The following is a 15,913-nucleotide window of genomic DNA, read 5'->3' as shown; positions in this document are numbered from 1 at the left end:
GGGATACGACTCAGGATAGAACTCAGGTAAACCAATAGAACGGCCAAAATATGAAGACTGGTATTCTAAGGAAAGCTCAATATACCATTAAAACCAACTCGGAATCATTTTGCTCACTTCTTTTTGCCTTTGAAGTGCTATATTTCGAATACTCAACATTTTTATTTCAATAACATAGTTCCGAGATAAATCAGTTTTTTTTGTGTCCAGATATTGAAATGACTCCAACTTCATCCATTAACTCTTGCTTCGAATTCGGAAACATACCTCAGTATGGTTGGCCTAAGCTAGCTCTTAAATGTGAAAGGATAATAGCGTCCGTTTTTTTTTTCTTCGTTGGAATGACCACGAACATAGTTTTTAACCTTTCTATATGTACTTCGAATGGGTGGAGGCCTGAATTCGGTTGACCTGGTTAGTGCAAAGCCAGGTTCAACTGCATATATTCGAAATGAGAAAAGCAGTCTAAAAGACCGGACTGTAATGTTATTTCCTTCTCATTCGAAGTAGCTGCCATCGATTTTAGGATATATTTTTCTTTCCTCATTCAGAAAGAGTTTTTGATCTCCAGTCAGGCGCTCGTTTATTTTGAACATTAATTTACCACTCTGCAGGCCCGTACCCAGGATTTCGTTTCGGGAGGGGCCCAAAAATAAAAAAATAATGTTACTGAAGATTGCTTATGTAGCTAATTCTCGGTGTGCCTTTTACAAGTGTTTTTAACATACACTTTAAACTTTTCCACTGGAACTGTTATTGTATTACATTATTGTCTGAGACCTTCTAAATAATTATATATCTATTTTTGATTTCGGGAGGGGCCCGGGCCCAAGGGGCCCCCCCTCTGGGTACGTGACTGCCACTCTGTCCGGAAACGGTATATTCGGAGATTTTTCCAATGCCAAAATCTGTGCTAATTCGAAGCACGTGTCATTAAAGGCGTATAAAATGGAGAGCACATTCAACCGATGTTTTATTTAGGCCGACACGAGCCTCCCAGGCCAAAGATAACATTTTCCATCATAATTGCACATTCATATCGAATCAGAGCAAAACAACGAAAAAAAATACGAATGGAAATGAGATTTCAAATATAACACAATTTTCCCGCACCAGACTGCAGACCGAGGCCTGGTTGCGGGTAAAAATTCATGTATTTCAAATTTATTGTTTTAATGTGAAAAATGTTGGACGAAACTTTTCCCATTTCCCAAGTTTTACACTTGCTCTTTTCCGGCTTCGGATGTCGGTGATCGAGACGGTGCTGGTGGCTTGGAGTGGACACCAGTGCGGCACAAAACCACGGCAACGACCGACCGACCGAGCCAGTAAGCGATTTTCTCGAAGCAGTACGACGGAATTCCATTTGAATAAATATACGATAACGTGTATGTTGTGTAGGTACCTAGGCTGGCCACATCCTTACCGTGCCTGGCTGTGGTTCGCGAAGCTATCGCGATGGGTCATAAGTTTTGGCTATGTTTCACTGTTGAACGAAAGTGTACTTTAATTTTCTCTCCGCAAAGATTTTTGTCGGGCTCGGGGAAAATTGATATTAGCCAAAGATTGTCGGAGCTAGCATCAGATTGAAAAGAATGAACGAAGAGCTGGAGAAATCGTTATTAAAGTTCAAGCAAAATTATCATTATTATTGCTATCAACATTAAACAGAAACGAACATTATCAACTCTAATCAGACGTTGGAAGAAGAACAGTCAGGATCGGTCGGAAACGCCGGTCCTGTAGATCCGGCAGAGCGCAGCTTTGCCCTGTTTCGCGATTCAATGTTTTTGTTCCTTGTTACCTACTTTCACTACTGGATCCGGGATGACGGTAATGTGTAGTTTCGTCTCCCACCCCCTCCCCCCTTTGGAGGGTTGATAATTATTCAAAGCACGACCGGTGGACAACAGTTTGCAAACGTGTCAAGTGATTGTACTTATGCGTACATGTGCATTAGCATAATGCAGCTGCTGTGCAGGTCATCGCCGCCGTTCGCATTGTCACGCTTCGAGAGGGAAGGACATTACAAACTGGAATCTCGCCGCCGCCGCCGCCACAGCCGGTACGAGAAGAACATTTAATTTGGCTTTGAAATCGTACATTCTTGGACAAGTTCTTCTGCGATGTGTCATGGGAAACATTTACAAAACCGTATGCTGTGTCATTGTCAAAAACTCATGATTTTATTCAACTTGTCATGCGAGCTTGCTGGAAACGTAACTGCACATACCTCCAACTTCCACGGTTCAGTATTCGCTCCACGAAGCTTATTAGATTCACAATAGCCTTGAAAATTTTGGTTTGTTACGCATGCGCTTGAAGAGGCCTATACCTTCTTATGTGACTTTCGGTCAGGATACAAGAATCCCGTGCAAATCACCTGTTACCTATGACAGTCAGATGGCCACATGCCAATATTGCCAAACAGCTGTTCACTATGGTAAGTCACGTGGTAAACTGGACAAGGAGACAACCACACCAAAGGACAACGGTGCTTCCTTCACACCAACCCCAAGCAACCCCAGTACACCTGTGACAGTCACCAACAACAATGAAGCATCCCTTTCAACGAAACCATCAGTATCCCCTATAGAACAAAGTACACCAGCTGCAGTTAACAACTTACTCTACCAGCAACGGCAACCAATATACAACAAGGCGCATCTACAGCAACTAGCAACGAACTCAAGACGGAAATCAACAACAATACCACCGATACGGCAATGGATGACGAGACGTGCCACGAACAAAGTGCCCCTTAATCGTCACAAAAGGGGAATGGAAGCTCCGCTTCCCCTAGAAAAAGGTTGACAACGAGATCCAATACAAAAAAAAAATTTAAGCTGACCGTGGACAGAAGCAAAGTAAAATAAATGTAAAAGTATTGGTGAAACAATACTTTTTCATATAGTAATTTGCATTTTTCTTGCATTATAAAGTAAAAAAGAAACTGTTACATTGATGGATTAAGTATAGTAACACCACACGAAGTCAGAACAAACTCTGTGTCAATGGCTTTTTGTAATAATTTTAATTTTTGAATATGAAGCTTTGACGAAAATATTTTAGAACTATAGGTCCCGCACATACTCACTACCCAAAACACACTCTCTCTTCCACCTATTTTTCTATTGATTTTCGCGAATGAGCGCTGCTTTCTTCTTCTTAGAAGGACGAGGCATTTTGAAAAGATTCCAATACTTGAACTGTTTGTTTATTTTTTGTATTCCATAGCGACGGTAAATAAGACAACAGGGTTGCGGATTACTAGGAGGGGAAGCAGTGCTTGAAATGGAAATTAGGCAAATGTTATCGTTTTTTTTTTAAATATTGAAATTTTAGATGGTGACGTACGAAAATAGTTTTGATCCGTAATTTTAACTATATCAATGTGCGACTAATTGAAAATATTGCCTTTTTTAGTGCATTGCAAGGTTTTTTATTCTCTAATTATGTATGGCATCACTGCCAATATAAAAGGGTGGTAGTACCAATACTAAGGTGAGCTTGAGGTGAGTAAAAAATAATAAGCTTTTATGAAGAAACCATCTAATGAAGGTCCGAAAAAGTATTGCACAAATTATTCTTCAGAGTTGATAGTTTATCGTAAACATATGTCAATACGATGAAAGATTATGTCACCAAAATGCAGTAGCAATTCTACGCAACATATTTACCCCTACGCGTAGAAAAAATGTGTTCCATGGTTTGTTTACATCAAGAGCAGGGCAAAATAGCGGAAGGTGGAGTGGGAGGGTAGGTGGTTTCTTGGTTGCCATTTGTGGCTCGCTTCCATGGTCACCTTAAATAATCGGCTCAATCGGCCACGTAAAGCTTGTACGCAAATAGGCGCTGAACAGATCTCTCTCTCTCTCTATCTTTCTCTCCCTCTCTCTAATGGCTTCGACATAGTAGACGTTTTCTCTTCCAGATGTGATTCCGGTAATCGATAAAGAAGCTCACTAAACTGAATTTGGTATTGATAAATTTAATACAATGTTGAAGAGTTTCTCTTCTAGAGTTGTCCATTCGGTAGAGGAGCCATTTTTCAGGAATTATACTTGAATGTTCATTCGACGCAACAGAACAACCTTTGAAGTAGTTCCTTGTAAAACTTTTAAACAGCGATTCAAGTTGCCAAAAAGTGTCACGCGCACTTTAGAGCTCCAAAATACCGTGGTACTGTGGAACTTATGGTTTCTTGAAGAAACTGTGTTTTAATTTGAATTTAATATTGAACGTACCAATTTGAACATTCTTTACAGAATAGGAATAAAAAAATCTGCCTTAATCCACCTAGTAGTGTAATGATGCCTTTCTCATATTACTTATTTTTTCAAAAAATATCATTTATTTTCAATCTTGAATAAAATAAGAAACACTCTTTGGGTATAAACTAACATTAACCTTTTCAATTTGTGAACAGTTACGCCAAGGTAATAAGAATTTATCTTTATTTTGCATCGTCGCACTAAATGATTAAACACTCTTTACCCTATGAGACTATAAGAAGTTTTATTTGAGCCTGTTTGTGGAAATCGATTACATCATCTCTGAGAAAATTGAACGTGTCTCGTTTTAAACTTTTTGACCTCTATTTCTGGTACTTCTGGAGCCAGGAACTTTTAACCAATATAGCCGAACTCGGTTCGTTTAGTAAGTAACAAATTAACGGCTGAAAGCCCAAATCGGATCGTTTAAAGACATCTTTTCTGCAAGAACCGGACAAAATAACTTTGAATGCAAAAACATAACCGGTTCTTCCAAAACAAATATATTTATTCGGTTTTTGCATTCAAAGTTCAACTATAAAATTCACATATTTCGTTCGAGTTTTCCTTGCAAAACATCACTCGATCGAAACACAAACCAAATTTCACATTAGATCAAAATAGTCCAATAATTATCAATGAAAATAATTTTAGATATAATTGGATGCAAACGATACAAAGGTTTTGACATAAAATATGTCCAGGAAAATTGGATGAAGTTGAAAATCCTGAAAATTTAAATTAGTTTAAAGGTTATGCTAGTTGACGCCCGAATATAATTTATTTTTTTGTTATTCAAGGTGAATTGAAATGTTTAATAATCATGCAAAAATCAATTATAAGAGAGAAAGGCATCATCACACTACTAGACGGATTAGTTTGGATGGAAGATTTTTAAGCGGTGGGCATTTTTCGCATAAAAAGACATGAGTGTTTTTCGTATTATTATCGGTGCAAACACAACTAATTTTTTTTTATTGCTGCGTCCATACTATGCAAAATGCAAAGAGAACTTAAACATACAAAATTGACGTCTCTGTTAGGGAAAGCCATGGCTTAGAAAACACCGAATATTTGACATTGCACTATGGTCCGAAACGGGAAATTAGGGTGACAAAAATATTTTCACTATTAAATATTAGTTTTTTGTGGTTGGTGTCTTCAAAAAAGTTGTTTGTAATCAAATGGCGCTCCTTTTGATGAAAAAAGTTACTAGGGTGGTCCTCATTTAGATTGGAATCTGAAATCTAACTTTCTTAATTGAACTCAAAAATGATTTTGATGTAAGATAGAGTTGTAGGAAATTTTATCTCTAGCTTTTCATTTGATCGAGTAACATCAATTTTCCCGAGTAAAAGTAGGGTGACTCCTGTTTTCAGAAGAGTTGTTGAATTAATCGTTGCGCACAATTTTGCTCAACCAAGCTTTTTCATATGAGCTACCAGTAAAAAGTTATGATTGTTTTTTCATCAAAAACTAGTCAATCTTCAAATATCAATATTAATTAGATGCCAGATCGATAAAAATGTGTCCTAGACGGTTCCTGAGAGGTCATAATATAAGTGAAAATTTAAGAGAAAATTGGAAGGGTGTTATTTTTTTAACTTATTTGAATTAGTTTTAAAAATACCATCAAAAAACTCAAAAACATTGCATAACTCTTAAATGCCTTAACGTATCAACGTACTTCCTTCAGTAAAATAATAGTATTAAATTAGTTCTACAAGTCGGTACATAAATAGTGTAAACTTTGCGTCTGCTTAGCGGTTCAAATTGAACTGTTAGGCGGAGATAGCAGTTCAATTTGAACTGCTTAAAGCACTGATGAGCCGAAGGCGAAACGTGAAGAAAGCTGAGTTATGTAATGTTTTTGAGTTTTTTGAAGGTATTTTTAAAACTAATTTAAATAAGTTAAAAAAATAACACCCTTCCAATTTTCTCTTAAATTTTCACTTATATTATGACCTTTCAGGAATCGCATAGGATACAGTTTTTGATGAAAAAAACAATCATAGCTTTTACTGGTAGCTCATATGAAAAAGCTCGGTAGAGCGAAATTATGCGCAATGATTAGTTCAATAACTCTTCTAAAAACAACTTTTCCGTAGAACATTTCACAACAAGGTTGGAAGAAAAAAAGTGATTTTTTAGGAGCCACCCTACTTTTACTTGGGAAAATTGATGTAACTCGATCAAATAAAAAGTTAGAGAAGTGCTTTTTTGAGCAAAGTTGCTCAAAATAAAATTTCCTACAACTTTATTTCACAACAAAATCATTTTTGAGTTCAATTAGGAAAGTTAGATTTCAGATTTCAATCTAAATGAGGACCACCCTAGTAACTTTTTCCATCAAAAGGAGCGCCATTTGATCACAAACAACTTTTTTGAAGACAGTTATTCCTTCACGAATTTTTGAACTTTTGATCGAACGCTCTTCAAGTTCCGGACAAGTGTTGCATCGCATTTTTGGACGCTTGAGCCCAAATTTTTTTTTGAACTCCTGCACGTTCCCAGCTGCCTTACCTGTCTTCTTGGAGACCCTCTTCACTATTGCCCAGTAACGTTCGATGGGTCGAAGCTGAGGGCAATTTGGTGAATTGATGTTTTTCTCAACGAAATATATACCGTTTTCCGCAAGCCAATTGAGAGTGGTTTTGGTAGTGGTAGTGAGCCGACACTAAATCCGGCCAAAACAGTGGAGGTGTACTATGCTTCTTATATAAAGGCAGTCATCTCTTCTGAAGACACTTAGATCGGTAGATTTCTGAATTTATAGTTCATGTAGTGTACAAAATGGTTGACTTCAAACCATAGGAACATATTGCTTGCCATACCACTACCGTTCGACCGACTTTCTCTACTTGAATCAACCTGTCCGCATCGCTCGCTAAAGTATTGTGGACCTGGAAGGGTTTTTGAGTGCTCCTTTACATAAGTCTCATCCTAAAACAAAAGGCATGCATCCGGACAACGAAAAAGACGCGAAAACAATTTCCGGGCCCTTGTTGCTGCTCGCTTCTTCTGTTCAACACTTTGTTCCGAGATTTTCTACTTCTTGTAGGTCTTCAGGTGATTTCGCCTCTTGATACGCTGAATCATTTCGACACTGGTTCCTGTTTTTTTGGCCACAACACGTATTGGCATTGATTTGCTCTCCATGATTAGAAACCACTTTCTGGTCCAGTTTCGGGTTGAAAGCACCGGGTTTGTTGTCTCTTCCTGGTAGCCTGGAATAGTGTTCCCCAAACTTATTAATGATGGTTTTAACACTGGCATGATAAACAAAAAAACCACTTCGCCAATTTTCGCATAGAAATACCCTTCTCACATGGCCATGTGTTCAGAACCTTAATTTTCACTTTTATTTTCAATACGCGACATTTTGAAAACGCAGAATTTCGACCGCACAAACAAGTAAACAAACGAAAGCTGACAGCCAAACGCACAGCATGCTGTGATCTGAGCATTAAAAACCATCACAAATACATGCGTACAACACAAATTTATGTGGATAACTTGTTTACGATACACTCTTTATTAAAATACTTTTCAAAACTTCCTTAAAAAGTCTTGAAAAAGTTTAGAAGAATTCATATAGTCTATCAAAAGTCCTCAATAAGTCATAAAAAAGTCTTAAAAAAGTTTTCAGTGATAAAGACTGTCCCAGAAAGTATGGACGCACTTTGATTTCGCTGTAAATAATTCACAAGTGTTAGATATTCAAATTTTATTCGATATACTAATAATATTAGACTACAACAACAGAATATTATTCTCAACTATTGTAGACTAGCTGGCGCACCATCCTGCGAACGTTCCTCATTTAATTCCGTACAGACTTCTTGGCGACAAGTTTTGACACTTTTTTCCAATCTTTTTTCGAACTGTTGGATGGTTTCGGCTGCCGAGACATGTTTCTTAAGATGTGCCTTCGTTAAGGCCTAAAATTCCTCAATTGGTCGAAGTTGTGGGCAATTTGGTGGATTCATGTTTTTTAGGACGAAAGTGACATTTTTGGTAGTATACCATTCTACCGTTGATTTCGAGGAGTTGCAAGAAGCAAGATTTCGCCAGAAGACTACATGATCCTTGTGGCTTCGAATCATGGGTAGAAGTCTTTTTTGTAAACATTCCTCAATGTATATTTCGCTGTTCATTGACGCAGTGGTGATGAAGGGTTTCGAAATCTTACCGCAGCTACAAATTGCTTGCCAGACCATAGTTTTCTTAAGAAAAATTTTCGACTTCAATCGATGTCTCGGACTGGTTTAACACTTGCCCTTCTCGCACCGTATAATATTGTGTTCCCGGCAAGAATTTGTAATCGAGTTTCACGTAGGTTTCGTCGTCCATGATTATGCAGTTCAAATTTCCAGCAAGAATCGTATTGTACAACTTTCGAACCCTCGGCCTGATCGATGCATCTTGTTTTGGACTACGTTTTGGTTGTTCTGCTTCTTATAGGTTCGAAGATTCGAACGTTCTTTAGCACATAAAACATTTGACTTCGAAGTGCTCACTTTTTCGGCCACATCCCGAACTGAAACCTCCTTCTTTTGCTCGAACGCCTTCAGCATACGTTTATTCAACTGAGGGTTAGCAGGACCTTTTTTCGACCCGTTTTCGGTTTATACTCAAAGGTGTTATCCTCACCGAACTTCCTGATTGCATTTCGCACGGCTGTTTCACTTACTCCTTTCATTTTTGCTATCTTTCTCAGTGACAGTCCGCGTTCTGTGCACCATTTGTACACAATTTTTCGAAGTTGTTCGGCTGAAAGTCGAAGTTGTTCTGCATTTCGAAACAAACTAATGAAAACGAATCAACAACTGCACAAGTGGCTAGAGAAGAGTGTAAACAACAGGACGCAGCCATAAAAATTGACAGATTCTAAACCATTGCGAAATGGCAGCGGTTTTTTGGTTGCGTCCATACTTTCTGTGACAGTCTTTAAGTGAGTTAAATGTAACTAGTGTTAAGTGAAATGAAAAAAAAATCAGTTTTTAGTAACAAGTAAGTTTGTAGCATTACAACATACACATAGAAAATTTGTGATAAAGCATTAAAAACGTCTTCAAAAATCCCAAAAAAGTTCTAAAAATGTCATTTTCAAGACATCTTAGAAAATTTCGAAACATCTTGGAAAAAGTCTTGAAAATGTTACAAACAAGTCCTAAAGCTCTAGAAAAAGAAGTTTAAAAAAGTTTTAACAAAAGTCTTAAAGAAATCCTTAAAATGTATTAAAATTATCTTTTAAAAATCTAAAATCGTTATTTCGTCTTTTCGTGCATTAGTACTTTTTTAATTTTTCCACAGTAGGATTAAGTCACATAATAAATGTTATATAAATGAACTTCAAAAGCAAACGCTGTGAAATGTAACTCCCTACCAGACGTGAGTTGCTAATCGCAAGTTGTTAATTTGATACCCCGTACCAGGCGAGAGAAAGACAAAGTTTCGGAATGCCAAGTTCTGTGGGGTTGTGGGGATGGGATGGGATGGGATGGGATGGAGTGTGGTCTCCAATTCAAATCTAGCTGCTGCTCATCGACAGCTTACATAGGTTCATTCTATCTATGGCACGATGGAGCTTATCCGAAACAAAGTCATCAGTTTGACAGACAGTGCTTTAGCAGTAAACGGGCAGGCCACTGCCGGAATGGGCGAGCAGACTAGAGCTGGAATATTTTAATTAATTTCAGTAAGATAAACAGCTCCCCCGCAACGTTTTCCCGTAGTAAGGTACCTGTTGCTCCGGAGTTGGTTCGAGGGATCTTCCATGCAAAACCGTTCGCTCATTTGCGTTAATGAAGATTTAGTGCAAAGCTAGCTATCGGTTCACGGTGCAATATAATATCAAAACACACTGCTGCAGGAGCTTATCGATTTGGCGTCGTTGGTGGAAGTTCAGGTGCTCAGTTCTTCGTTCGGTTTTAGTCGAGTTTATTGAATTGAAGTAATATGCGATCGGTTACACCGTTTGCCATTGCAAAGTTTAAGCCGATGTTTTACCCCCCACCTCCCAGGAGCTTACCCTCAAAGCACACGCACGGAAGAAAAATCAACCGTGAATAATCTTCTTACAACATCCGGACAACTTATTTCACTTGAGAAAGTCAGTTTTCCCATTTTGACAAAAGCCGCCGTATTTTGTGGAATAACAGAGAAAATATAATCGCATTTCGATCACCGCCAAACTGCTAGCGGATATTCCCTTTCGATTCGATTCGTGATTTCTCCACAATGGGCTTTGCGATGATTTTTTTTTTCTCTCTCAGTCGTTATCTATTTGTGTTGGGCTGGGAAAATTGTGCACTGTGGATGCGAAATGTGGCCAAATTTTGATCAAAAACAAAGTTTGATCCGTAGTTTCTAGAAGCACAAGAGTGAAACAATAAAACATATAATTTGAATCTAGCTTTTCGAACCACAAGAAAATCATCTAATTTCGACTTACTGAATCGAACGGCTTAGGATTCTCGGCCATACAAGGGAATCGGTCAAAGGTCATTTGTCGCAGTTATTGTAATTTATTCGATAATTCGATAACAGATTTCGTAGAAAAAGTCTTATAAACTTTAATATTGTTCGCGATAATTGAAACGCACTTTAAGTAACTATCTAAGCTCGCTTATCATCATCAGATTGAGATAGATCTAAGAGTTTTGACCACAAAAATCCGACTCTGGTTTTATAATTGTTGTGCGAAATGAATAAATAATGCAAATCCAGAAAAGATTGAATAGCCACCTTTCAGTTTTACTTGACCAATTCGAACCCACTGCGCTCCACAGTGCCGCGGTACGCAACACTATAAGCGCATTAGAACCGGTCGGTTGTCAAAAACCATTCAGTCAGCAAACAGGAGACTACTTGAGCTTGCTTTCTATTTCTGTTCGACGTCAATTTTTTGTTCCGGATCTACAAAGCCTGGCTACACGCGTTACTAGTGTCAATCTGGAGTTCAGTTTGAGGAAGCGTTCCTGTGCGAGGTAACACATTTTTCCTTCATTTGGAACTTATTTGAAGTATGACAAAAATCACTATATGCTACACGGTTTTCTAAAAAAAAATTTAATTTAAGATTATACTGATAAACCTTATGGTTAACCGCAACTGAAGATGGTTCTGTAGTATTTTCAGTAACGTAGTAAAAGGTGATTTTTTTGAGGTTAGGATTTTCATGCATTAGTATTTGCTCAGATTTTTTGAGGTTATGATTTTCATGCATTATTATTTGCTCAGTATGCTCTGACATTTCATCATGAATAGACTTACTAACGAGCAACGCTTGCAAATCATTGAATTTTATTACCAAAATCAGTGTTCGGTTCGAAATGTGTTTCGCGCTTTACGCCCGATTTATGGTCTGGTTGAATGGCTACGTAAATAAGCAAAATTGCCGCATTTGGAGTGAAGAGCAACCAGAAGCCGTTCAAGAACTGCCCATGCATCCCGAAAAATGCACTGTTTGGTGTGGTTTGTACGCTGGTGGAATCATTGGACCGTATTTTTTCAAAGATGCTGTTGGACGCAACGTTACAGTGAATGGCGATCGCTATCGTTCGATGCTAACAAACTTTTTGTTGCCAAAAATGGAAGAACTGAACTTGGTTGACATGTGGTTTCAACAAGATGGCGCTACATGCCACACAGCTCGCGATTCTATGGCCATTTTGAGGGAAAACTTCGGAGAACAATTCATCTCAAGAAATGGACCGGTAAGTTGGCCACCAAGATCATGCGATTTGACGCCTTTAGACTATTTTTTGTGGGGCTACGTCAAGTCTAAAGTCTACAGAAATAAGCCAGTAACTATTCCAGCTTTGGAAGACAACATTTCCGAAGAAATTCGGGCTATTCCGGCCGAAATGCTCGAAAAAGTTGCCCAAAATTGGACTTTCCGAATGGACCACCTAAGACGCAGCCGCGGTCAACATTTAAATGAAATTATCTTCAAAAAGTAAATGTCATGTACCAATCTAACGTTTAAAATAAAGAACCGATGAGATTTTGCAAATTTTATGCGTTTTATTGTTTAAAAAAGTTCTCAAGCTCTTAAAAAATCACCCTGTACATAACAGTAATTAGTGAAACAGTTTCGGCACACAACAAAAACGAGTGAAATCAATTTCTTCGGTAATCGCATGGCGTCTAGTCTAGGTTATCAAGCGTATGAAGCCAAATTTTTTATCAATTATTCATCAAATAGAGATGTGGACGAGTGTGACGGTGATGAGAAACTACGAACTCGTGTCTGGTGTCTTATCCGAGATTATTCAATTCGGAATTAGTTTATAGGACTTTTTGCATCACATTTTTGATGTAGAACTAAGGACTGTATCGAAAATAAGCTATCCCACATACATTCGTGTTGTACGCATGTATTTGTGATTGTTTTTTATGCTCAGATCGCAGCATGCTGTGCGTTTGGCTGTCAGCTTTCGTTTGTTTACTTGTTTGTGCGGTTGAAATTCTGCGTTTTCAAAATGTCGCATATTGAAAAAAAAATGAAAATTAAGGTTCTGGACACATGGCTAAGTGAGAAGGGTAATACTAAGCGAAAATTGGCGAAGTGGTTTGGAATTCATCAAGCCAGTGTTAAAATCATCATTAATAGGTTTGGGGAACACTATTCTTTGGATGAGCTACCAGGAAGAGGCAGAAAACCCGGTTCTTCCACCCCGAAACTGAACCAGAAAGTGATATCTCTAATCATGAAGAACAAATCAATGTCAATACGTGATTTGGTTAAAAAAGCAGGAACCAGTGTCGGAATGATCCAGCGTATCAAGAGGTGAAATGTAGAACAAATTCTACACCACTAGAAGCGAGCAGCAACAAGGACCCGGAAATTGTATTCGCGTCTTTTGCAGTGTCCGGATGCATGCGTTTTGATGGACGATGAGACTTATGTAAAGAAGGACTTAAAAACCCTTCCACGTCCACAATACTTTACTATCGACGTTGGGGAGGATGTGAGCGATGCGGACAGGCAATGTTGCACATATTCTTCATGTAACTAATTCATTCATCGATCTTCGCCGAGAATATGCTTCCATTACTTACGAGACGAGCGAACAACGTTCAACTATTCACTGCACGAAAGAGAGAAGGGTGAAAATGAATAAGCAATAATCGTAGAGAACTCGAATATACTTCGTTCGCACCCGAAAATACGGACAAGTCCGAATACCAGAACGATTATCGAACAAAGGCGAAGGGAAGCGAACGATGATCATTGCCGTTCGTTGCATTTTTTTTTATATTCGAGCAACATTGCGAACAGGTCGATTAAAGTGGAGAAATTCGGTCGAAAGGTACTGGTATGGCAAGCAATATGTTCCTGTGATTTGAAGTCAACCATTTTTTACACTACCGGTGCTATAAATGCAGAAATCTATCGATCTGAGTGTCTCCAGAAAAGATTGCTGCCTTTATATAAGAAGCATAGTACACCTCCACTATTTTGGCCGGATTAAGCGTCGGCTCACTATGCCAAATACTCAGCTTCGACCCATCGAACGTTACTGGGCAATCGTGAAGAGGGTCTTCAAGAAGACTGGTAAGGCAGATTGGAACATGCAGGAGTTAAAAAAAAAATTGGGCTCAAGCGTCCAAAAAATGCAATGCAACACTTGTCGGGAACTTGATGAAGTGCGTTCGATCAAAAGTACAAAAAATCCGTAAAGGAATAACTTAAATTTCATCCGGTTTTCATTATGCCTAAGTTTAACCTCGTACAATATATAATCAATTTTTAGTTTGAATAAAATATCGTTTTTTATCATAATTTGAAAGAAAAATTTATGGATAGCTTATTTTCGATACAATCCTTACATTTTTGAGAATTTTTAGGACTATAAACCATCTTAAGACTTTTTTAGAATATTTCAAGACTTTTTTAAAAACTTTTTTATTGCTATTCAAACACTTTTTGTAGCTTATTAACATTTTCCAGTAATTTTTCGTGATTTTTCTAAGATAGTTTTGAGACTTATTTATGATTTTCTAGACTTTTTGCCTTTCTCATATAGAAAGGTTATGCAATCACTGTGAAAACCGACTTTTGAACCGAAGCCCGGAGGGCCGAGTGTCATATACCATTCGACTCAGTTCGTCGAGTACGCAAAATGTCTGTGTGTGTGTTTTTGTGTGTGTTTATGTGTGTGTGTATGTAACGTTTTTTGCACTAACTTTTCTCGGAAACGGCTGAACCGATTTTCACAAACTTAGATTCAAATGAAAGGTCCCGTGATCCCATACGTAATTCCTGAATTTCATGCGGATCCGACTTCCGGATCCGGAAATATAGGGTAAAGTGTGTTAAAAATTTTATACCATCACTGAGAAGAGCGAAAAACCGTAAAGAGTTTTCTAAATCGACCTCAAATCTTTTCCAATTGATAGTTTTTATCAGCAGACGGTCAAACACATCTATTTCGGTTATTCTTTTAAGAATCGAATAATTTTTAAGAATACCACAGTATTATATATGATAGTATGATTGATATGAGAAATGCATCATTACACCACTAGGTGGATTAAAACAGGTTTTTTGGTTTTGTAAAAACTTTTTTAAGATGCTTTAAGTCATTTTTAAAATTTTTTGATGGCTATCTTAAGACATTTGAAATGATTTTTCAAAAACTTTTTAAATACTTTTAAAACACTTAAAAAATTTTTATGATTACTAACAAATTTTTTGAAGATTTTTTCAATTTGCTTTCACTTTCTACCTTCGAGCTTTCGAAAGACTTTTTTAAAACTTGTTGAAGTCGTTTTTAAGTAAATTTTTATACTGTTCTGAGACCTTTTTAAGACAATTTGAAAACTTTTTTAAGATATGTTTTTTAAATTTTTTAGATTTATTTTAAGACTTTCTTAAGACGTATTTAGAAGTTCTTTAGGATTTATTTAGGACTTTTAAAGACTATTTTAATATTATTTTAAGACTTTTTAATATATTTAAGGAGCACTATTTCAAGATTTTGATAAGACGTTTTGAAGACATTCCGCGTTCCTAAAACTTTTTTTAAAACTTTTTAGAAACGTTTTTATGATTTTTCTGAGACATTTTCAAAACATTTTTTATACTGTTCTATGGCTTTTTTTGGATTTTCTTAAGACTTTTGAAAGACTTGTTAAATACGTTTTAGAAACGTTTTATCAAGACTTTCTTTTGAAATTTCCAAGTATGTTCGAAGACTTTTTTGAGATGTTTTTAAGACTATTTTAGAATAATTTTAAAAGAAATTTTATGACTTTCAAACATTGTTTTATAATATTTCCATGATTTTTTATGGACTTTTAAGGATAATTTTATGACATTTTTCCCAATATTTTGGAGACTTTTTTAAGACTTCATAAATTTCATTGAAAACTTGTAAGATCTTTTCAGGTTTTTATTATTTTTATACTATTTAAAGGCTTTTCACAATTTTAACAGACTTTGTGAGAACTTCTTTTAGACTTTTTTAAGACTATTTTACAACTTAAAAAAATTTCAAGAATTTTTTAAAACTATTTTGAAGACCTTTTTAAGATTTTCTTAAATCATTTTTATGACTTTTTCAATACTTAAAGTTTTTTTAATGAAAGTTGAATGCTTTTTTTTATGAAATTTCGAAGACTTGCGT

The sequence above is a fragment of the Malaya genurostris genome, chromosome 2, assembly GCF_030247185.1.
Source record: "Malaya genurostris strain Urasoe2022 chromosome 2, Malgen_1.1, whole genome shotgun sequence".
NCBI lineage: Eukaryota > Metazoa > Arthropoda > Insecta > Diptera > Culicidae > Malaya > Malaya genurostris.
Note: the sequence above shows the minus strand (reverse complement) of the source record.